This window comes from Hibiscus syriacus, unplaced genomic scaffold, assembly GCF_006381635.1.
Source record: "Hibiscus syriacus cultivar Baekdansim isolate YM2019G1 unplaced genomic scaffold, ASM638163v2 tig00110013_pilon, whole genome shotgun sequence".
Taxonomy (NCBI): Eukaryota; Viridiplantae; Streptophyta; class Magnoliopsida; order Malvales; family Malvaceae; genus Hibiscus; species Hibiscus syriacus.
The window spans coordinates 2,184,293-2,194,470 of NW_024062563.1; positions in this window are offsets into that span (position 1 = coordinate 2,184,293).

Consider the following 10,178-nt stretch of genomic DNA (forward strand, 5'->3'; position numbering starts at 1 on the left):
TCGCTAGTTTTCGAGTCAAGTCGAGCTCAACTATATTCGAACTCAACTCGGCTCGTTTACACCCCTAAGCATAATGATAATGATACTTGTGTGATGATCATAAGAACCTTATGCGATAAAATTCCATAAGACTAGTCTTTGTGTGACGTTCGGGAAACAACAAGGACACCTGAATTACTTTAGTAGTATGATGATCGTCTTGTGTGTATAGAATATCTAGATATATCCAAGTCAGTGTGACGATACTTCAGTTGCTAGTTAGACGTAGGCTCTGATGCTATGTGACCCCGGAGGTGTCCCAAGTAATCTGAGGAGTTGACTAGTAGGATATAGGCTCTGATGCTATGTGACCCTGAAGCATCCTAGGTACTAGGCAAAGAAGGACTTTCTAGATGAAGATTCTGATGCTAAGTGATCCAAATCTTATCTATGATAACTTTGGAAAGATAAAGGGGTGTGATTCCTGATATGCAAAGTGACCCTCCGACTACACCATGATGCTACCCTTGTTTGTGTGATTGTACCTAGCTTCTTTGTAATACCTAGTACTATCATTGTGAGTTACACGATGATGCATTATAGGAATGATACTAAGGCTAGAGACTAGTATACGTTTACTCATGGCGAAACCCTTAATAGAGACTAAGGGAAGCGTGAGACTTACAGTAAAGAGGTAGAATTGTTGAACCTTAAGTATGTAGCAATTAATTAGGATCATGCATGCACCTACTACTTATTACCATTTCTTCTAGCACACTTATGTTTATGTTGAAAACATTTTGTTGTTTCGATATAACAAATTAAATTAAAAGAATTTTAATTTTAAAAATGATTTTTCTAAGCAAATTCGATATATTAAATCGAATATCAAAATATTACTCAAAGTATTTCAAAGTTCATTTTAAATCCTTACTCAAGTATAAAATTAAGTTTTAATCTTAAAATAATTCAAAACGATTTTACAAAATATTTCGAACCATTTCAAAGCCAAAAATTCCATATTGCTCAGAGGGAACCGATTCCCCCCAAGGGGGTACCGATTCCCCCTGAATAGGTTTGGCTCCGAGAATTCTAGTATGCTCGGAGGGAACCGATTCCCCCTGTTCAACGGTCGAAATATTTGAATTTTACACTTAGAGAACCGATTCCCCATGAGGGGTATCGATTCCCCCCACGCTCCAAGCAGAATTATTAATTGTTTTCACACTTAAACGGCTCCAATAACTTCATTAATGATCCCCAACATTCAGAAGTAATTCAAGGTGTATTTAAGCAAGCTTAGAAGCCATTGATCAATAACAAGAAACATCAAGCAACTAGAATCAAGAGAGAATCAAAGAGAAAGCATCAAACCTCAAGTTTGAGCATTTCAAGCCTATTTTTCATTCAATATTCATTTTGCTTTCAAGAACGCTTATTGTGCTTAATTGTATTTATTCTTGAGTGTTCTTTCTTTGTTCTAGAATTGTGCAAACATATTTGTCTTGCGAGGTTTTTCTTGTAAGTTTATAAATTTGTAATCTTCTCTTTGAGAAAAGAGTGTTCTTAAGAATTGGGGTATATTCTTGAGGGAGTTGTAAGGTTATCTCTTTGGCCTCAAAAGAAAGAACAAATTAGTGAATTTGTTGGAAAATCCTTAGTGTGGATAGCTAAGGTAGTGGAAGTAGACTTTGGTTGATAAAGTCGAACCACTCTAAATCGCTGTGCAATCACTTTCAATTTTCTGCAAAAGCTTCCACAAAATTTTAATTGCCAATTCACCCCCTCTTGGCCGATTCCGTCAATCGATTAACTCAACAATTAGTATCAGAGCCTAACTCATTTGAAGGTTTAATCACCTCTTGAGTCGATTCGGGAAGAGTTATATCGATAATCAAAGTCATCAATGGTCTTTACTTCAAACTTTGACTCCGGTCTCGATTCGATGCCCGTCAACAAGCCTCCTTTCTTCAATGGGGCTAACTATGCCTATTGGAAATATAGGATGATGTACTTCATTCAAGCAAGTGACATGGGAGCATGGAATGTCGTAGAAGAATGATACATCAAGCCTCTCACTCTTCCAAGATTGTGGAGTGAAGAAGAGACAAAAATGTTCCAGCTCAACTCCAAAGCCATCCATATCATATTTTGTGCTCTTGGACCATATGAATATAGAAGAGTTCATCTTGTACAACTGCCAAAGAAATATGGGACAAACTTCAAGTCACTCATGAAGGTACCGATGAGGTAAATAAATCTAAAATTAGTATTCTAACGCATAGCTATAAAAATTTCAGGATGAAACCAAATGAAGATATCAAATATATGACGGATAGATTCTTAACGATTGTCAATGGTCTCAAATCATATGGAGAGATCATTTCAAATGAAAAGCTTGTGAGGAAGTTAGTTTACTCCCTTCCAAAATCATGGCAATCAAAGAAGACTGCAATCATTGAGTCTAAGGACCTAACGTCCTTAACTCTTGAAGAACTAATCGGTTCTCTCCTCACTCATGAAATGATGCTTGAAGATGAGGTGGACCTTGATAAGATTAACGAGACACTAAAGGAGAAGGAGAAGAAGAAAAATATTGGAGTTGCTCTCAAATCCAAAAAAGATAAGAGTGATTCGAATGAAGATGACGATGATGAGAAAATGACATTGTTTGCCAAACGGTTCAGAAAAATGATGAGACCTTACCAAGGAAGAAAATTCAAACGAAATGAAGGCCTCAAAAATGAAACAAAAGAGAAGGACCCAATCATTTGCTATGAATGCAAAAAGCCGGGGCATGTCAAATATGATTGCCCACAATTGAAGAGAAAGGGTCAATCAAAGAATAAGCACAAGGCTCATGTGACTACATGGAGCGATGAAGAAGGTTCCGATGAAGATGAACAAGAAGTAGCAAACTTGTGCTTGATGGCATTCGGGGAAGATTCCAAGGTAACCTCTAACTCATCTGATTTTGATGATTTATCTTATGACGAGCTATTAAAGGAATATAATGGGTTGACTTCGGATTATGAGAAATTGTTTTTAAAACATAAAAATGATATTTCAAAATTGAAAAATGAAAATAAACTCATATCCAAAACCAACAACGATCTTGAAAGTAAAATCAAAGATTTGCAAATCAAACTAGAAGAGTTTGAAAAGAAAAATTCGGATTTGCAAAATTTACTTTCAAAGATCAATGATGATCATCAAAAGAAAATTGATGATCTTAAAGCTTCTTTTGATAAAGCTGGAACAAAACGTTTTGAAAAAGGAGAAAATTCAAAATCCAACTTTGTTAGAAAAAGTTTTAAAAACTACAATCATAGAGGTCCCCGAAGAACCTCTAATGGATAAATCGTTAGAAGTATGTGGGTTCCTAAAGAACTCATTACTACTAAAGATAAAGATATCCAACACAAATGGATACCTAAGGGGACTAGGGTTTTGGAAACTAATGAATATGAACCCAAAATAATTTGGATACCAAAAATCAAAAATTAATCTATGTTTGTAGGAAAAGGAGCATTGCTACAAGGTACAGGAAACAAATCCAAATTCATGGTACCTTTATAGTGGATGCTCGAGACACATGACCGGGGACAAAAATCGATTCATAGAGCTTAACACCAAAAATGGAGGAGAAGTGACTTTTGGGGATGATTCAAAAGGTCACATTAAAGGTATAGGCACAATAGGTAATACCTCTTCCATACAAATTAAAAATGTGTTATATGTGAATGGATTAAAGCATAATCTCTTAAGTATTAGTCAATTATGTGATAAGGGATTCAATGTCATATTTGAAACTAATGGTTGTAAAGTCATTGACATTGCATCTAATAGGATTATGCTTGTTGGTAATAGAATAGGAAACATATACATGGTGCATTTAGACTCTATAGAAATGACTAATTTATGCCTAGTTGCAAAGGATGAGCATGATAGTTGGTTATGGCATAGGAGACTAAGACATGCTAGCATGAGTGTTTTGCAACGGTTAGTTCAAGGAGAATTGGTTCGAGGGCTGCCTAAACTAAAATTTGATAATGATAAAATTTGTGATGCTTGTGCTAAAGGAAAACAAAAGCGAGTTTCTTTTAAATCCATTAATGATGTGTCAACTAGTAGAGTATTACAATTGATCAATATATATCTTTTTGGGCAAACTAGGACTACTAGCTTGGGTGGAAAACAATATGCATTTGTCTTGGTAGATGACTATTCTAGATATACTTGGGTTCTATTCTTAAGTACTAAAGATGAGGCATTAGAAAATTTCATCACATTTTCAAAAGTAATCCAAAACGAAAAAGGTTACTCTATCACTAGTGTTAGAAGTGATCATGGCACTGAATTTGAAAATCTTGGATTTAATGAGTTTTGTAATTCTAATGGTATTAACCATAATTTTTCAGCACCTAGAACCCTCAACAAAATGGGGTTGTTAAGAGGAAAAATCGAACTTTAGAAGAAATGACTAGAACCATGCTTTGTGAAAATAATTTGCCAAAATATTTTTGGGCGGAAGCCACAAATACCGCTTGTTATGTTGTAAATCGAGTAATGATTAGGCCAATTTTAAAGAAAACTCCATATGAAATTTTCAAAAATAAAAAGCCTAACATTAGCTATTTTCATCCTTTTGGATGTAAATGTTTTGTTTTAAACAATGGTAAAGAAAACCTTGGAAAATTTGATGCTAAAAGTGATGAAGGAATTTTTTTGGGTTATTTCTTAAATTCTAAAGCTTATCGAGTATTTAATAAATGAACTTTGGTTGTAGAAGAATCTATACATGTTGTTTTCGATGATAATCTCCTTCCGAGGAAGGATTCTTGTTTAAATGATGATGTAGGTATTATTAATACAAATGATGTTAGACATGACGTTGGAGAATCATCATCAAAGGAAGAAATGAAAGATGAGGAAACTCATGATCCTCTTGAGAATCCAACAATTGAATAAAGGGAAATATCTTATCCAAGAGAGTACAACTATCTCAAGGATGGTGAGATTATAGGTGATCCATCCAAAGGGGTAACAACTCGATCTTCTCTTAGAAATATTTGTAATTATGTTGCATTTATTTCATGCATAGAGCCTAAGAATATTAAAGAAGCATTAAATGATGAACATTGGATTATGGCTATACAAGAAGAATTAAATCAATTTGAGAGAAGTAAAGTATGGACATTAGTTGAAAGGCCTAGTAATAAATCTACTGTAGGTACTAGATGGGTATTTAGGAATAAGCTTGATAAGAGTGGTAATATAGTGAGAAATAAGGCTAGACTTGTTGCTCAAGGTTATACTCAAGAAGAGGGCATAGACTATGATGAAACATACGCTCCCGTAGCTAGGATGGAAGCAATTAGAATGTTATTAGCATTTGCATGTTTTCATGAATTTAAACTATATCAAAATGGATGTTAAAAGTGCATTTTTAAATGGTTTTATAAAAGAAGAAGTGTATGTGGAACAACCTCCAGGTTTTGAAGATTCAAAATTTCCAGATCATGTTCTTAAATTGACAAAAGCACTTTATGGTTTAAAACAAGCTCCTAGAGCTTGGTATGAAAGATTGTCAAACTTTTTAATTGAAAAAGGTTTTTCAAAAGGGAAGGTTGACACTACATTATTTTTAAAGCATAAAGGTAAAAAATTTATTAGTAGTTCAAATTTATGTTGATGATATAATATTTGGTTCTTTGCCAAGAATTTTCTAAGCTAATGCAAAGCGAATTCGAAATGAGCATGATGGGGGAGCTCTCATTTTTCTTGGGACTCCAAATCAAGCAAAGAAAAGATGGCATCTTCATCAATCAAGCTAAGTACATCAAAGATATGCTCAAGAAGTTTGGACTGGAAAATGGGAATCCTCATGACACTCCAATGAGCTCTTCTACAAAGCTTGACTTGGATGAAGGAGGTAAATGTATGGATGTTAAATTATATAGGTCAATGATTGGTTCTTTGCTCTATCTAACTGCAAGTAGACCATACATTATGTTTAGTGTTTGCTTATGTGTTAGATTTCAATCATGTCCTAAGGAATCACATTTACTAGCTGTTAAGAGAATCTTTAGATACCTTAAGAACACTCCTAGCTTAGGACTTTGGTATCCTAGAGACTCTAGCTTTAGCTTGCATGCCTTTTCTGATGCGGATTATGAATGATGCAAATTAGATAGGAAAAGCACCTCCGGTACTTGCCAATTCCTTGGAAATATGCTGATTTCTTGGTTTTCAAAGAAACAAAATTGTTTTGCATTATCTACCACTGAAGCCGAATACATTTCAGCCGGTAGTTGTTATGCACAAGTTTTATGGATGAAACAACAAATTTTTTATTATGGAATTGAAGTAGGTACCATTTCTATCAAGTGTGACAATACTAGTGCTATTTGTCTCACTAAAAATCCCATCCAACACTCTAGAACTAAGCACATTGAAATAAGACATCACTTCATTAGAGACCATGTCACTAAGGAAGATGTAGTTCTAGAATTTGTTGATACTTTGCATCATTAGCGGATATCTTTACAAAACCTTTGGATAAGGAACGTTTTTGGACACTTAGGAGAGAATTAGCTTTAACTGACCTATCTTCACTTAGTGTTTAAAATAATTTTAGAACTTTTAAGACTAAATGAAAAATGCTTATAATAGTAATTTCTGATTACATTCATTGCTATTAGTTAGAGGGAGTTTATGATTCTTGATGAAAAATTAACTTTATGTTCAAATGTAGTTTAAGGATTAATTTGATTGATTGAACATAATTAATTTTTGATATATGAGTTGCCAATACCACTAGAGAAGATTAATTTAGCATTTTGAGTGTTTAAAATACAGATTTTTGAATTATAAGGCAGAGGGAATCGATACCCCCTTGAAGGGGAACCAATTCCCCCTAGGGGAATCGATACCCCCCTGGGGTTATGTTTTTTACGGGCAGAACACCCTAATTTTTTCTCAAACCCTCAATATCTTCTTCATTCACGCCGTTCTCTTCCTCTCTCTCTCTCCCTATCTCCTCTTTGCTTCATAACATCTATTTTTAGTCAGAATTTCATCATTTTTCAAATACTAAACTTGCTAGCATCATTAATATTGTGCAAACAACATCAAAATCCACTCAATCTCATCTTTCAAGGTAAATTTTTCTAAACTCTCTATTTCATTGATTTTGAACATAGGACTAGTTTCAATTAGTTCTAGATAGAAATAGTGATCGGGCATTGATTGTTTAGTGATTAGAAACTATATTTTACAATTAATTTCATCAAAAACACAAGAATTTTCCAAAATTCTTTGAAATTTTCGAAATAAAAAAAATTATTTTTCAAATTATTGTGTTTTGATTGAATTATGTTGTTGTTATGAAAACTATACATATATTGATTTTCAAAACCTCATTTTTCAATAAGTTTTTCAAAAACTTTTGCCTATTAGGATTAGTTTAAGAGAACCTTGAAATATTGAGAACTCAATTGAGTTTTGGGATTGATTGAATTGCATACATGCATTTTCTAAATTGCAGGTTATCCATTCTATTCTGATTTCCTAAACCATGTCAAATCCTAAACGTGCTAGGTCATCATCTAGTCGTTCAAACCAACAACCAAATCTACCTCCAAATCATCCTCCTATTCTTGAAATTCCTATTCCTAATCCCGTTGATCCTAATATGACTATCCAAAACTCGTGCTTCAATCATCCTGGTCCTAGAAATCATCGTTTTTGGTATTATCAATATTTTGACTCTTACAAAATTAGAGAATAACGTATTCTTTCTCGTCAATCTATGATAGATATCGATTTTAGATGTCTTTCTCTTTTGCAAGAGTGGAAATTTGATAAACTTTGTGATCTTGAACCTATAGTTTACCATCAACTTGTTCGTATATTCTATTCTAATGCCGTTTGTATTAAAAACCAAGCTCAAACCAAAACCATAGCATTTCGTTTCTATCTCCTAGGACAATTCATCCATCTTGACTCGGCTTACATAGCTAATGAATTGGGATTAGATAATGATGGTATATCAAATGAAAAACAGTTTTTAGGTTCTCGTTATAAAAGAAGGGATAGTGCGAGTGTCTTAGATCTTCATGATCGTTTTCTTCATCTAATGATTTCTTGGTGGTTTCGACCATCCGGAGGTCGTTACTCTACTCTTCGTGCTTTAGATCTTTAGTGGTTACATTGTTTCCAAAACAATATTAAAATAAACCTATCTCAGATTATTTTTGCTGAAATTGTTGAAACCGTAAATCTTGTTCCTAATAAGAAACTCTGTTCATCTCTAGTTTACGGTTTCATTCTGAGTAATCTATTTTCTAAAGCATGGCTTAGAGTAGGTCTAGATGTCGTCTTTCCTCTCAAGAAACAAATTAATCTTCTTTCCTTAACGAGAGCGGGATGGATAAAGAATAAGGACACTGGTGAATGGGTTCGATCTTCTGAAAATACCCCGGGAGCTAGCTCTTCTCAAGCTCCACCAGAAGCTGACGACGATCCCGAGCTTGAACAATTAATGCAAGATATTGACGAAGCCGACGATGAGCCGGAACAACACGAGGAACAACCTCAGCAAGAAGATCATGTGCCTCCATATTTTCAATCATTTATAGAGACATTTGATTTCCGTTATGCATCCTTGGATTCTCGCTTCACTTCCATAGAATCTCACTTCTCGACTATGGAAGCTCAACAATTGGAAATTCTCTGGGAGATGCGTGCAAATAATGAAGCAACCAACGCTCGTATTAATGAACTCACTCATGAAATGGCAGCTATGCGAGCTTATTTCCCACCTCCCAATCCTCCTACGGATGCTTGAACTTTGATCTTTGCTTTGCTTGTTTGGATTGAACTTATTGTTAAAACATTTTGAATGTTTTTGGATTGTTTATTTTTTGTTGTTCGAACTTATGTTTAATACATTTGGTTTGGATTTCGTGTTTATTTTGCATCTTTAGACATATATGACCAATTATCCATTACATGTTTATGAATATTGATTATGAAACTAATGGCTAACCTCTCTTTTGATTGTGTTCTTAGCAGCTTATGTTTATATATATAATCAATTGGCTAAATGATTTCAAAACCTTGTTTAAAATCTTTTACGAGTCTTTTTGATTTAACAAAAAGGGGGAGAAACGTTAAAAGCGTTTTTGAAGAGGAGTAGTGTTAAAGTAAGGGGGAGTAGTATTTTTCAAAATCAAAATTCATTTTGAAATTAGAAAATCTTAAAATGTTTTGTTATATCAAAAAGGGGGAGATTGTTGAAAACATTTTGTTGTTTCGATATAACAAATTAAATTAAAAGAATTTTAATTTTGAAAATGATTTTTCTAAGCATATTCGATATATTAAATCGAATATCAAAATATTACTCAAAGTATTTCAAAGTTCATTTTAAATCCTTACTCAAGTGTAAAATTAAGTTTTAATCTTAAAATAATTCAAAACGATTTTACAAAATATTTCGAACCATTTCAAAGCCAAAAATTCCAGATTGCTCAGAGGGAACCGATTCCCCCTGAATAGGTTTGGCTCCGAGAATTCCAGTATGCTCGGAGGGAACCGATTCCCCCCCAGGGGTACCGATTTCCCCACTGTTCAACGGTCGAAATATTTGAATATTACACTTAGGGAACCAATTCCCCATGAGGGGTACCGATTCCCCCCACGCTCCAAGCAGAAATATTAATTGTTTTCACACTTAAACGGCTCCAATAACTTCATTAATGATCCCTAACGTTCAGAAGTGATTCAAGGTGTATTTAAGCAAGCTTAGAAGCCATTGATCAATAACAAGAAACATCAAGCAACTAGAATCAAGAGAGAATCAAAAGAGAAAGCATCAAACCTCAAGTTTGAGCATTTCAAGCCTATTTTTCATTCAATATTCATTTTACTTTCAAGAACACTTATTGTGCTCAATTGTATTTATTCTTGAGTGTTCACTATTTGTTCTAGAATTGTGTAAACATATTTTCCTTGTGAGGTTTTTCTTGTAAGTTTGCAAATTTGTAATATTCTCTTTGAGAAAAGAGTGTTATCAAGAATTGGGGTATATTCTTGAGGGAGTTGTAAGGTTATCTCTTTGGCCTCAAAAGAAAGAACAAATTAGTGAATTTGTTGGAAAATCCTTAGTGTAGATAGCTAAGGTAGTGGACGTA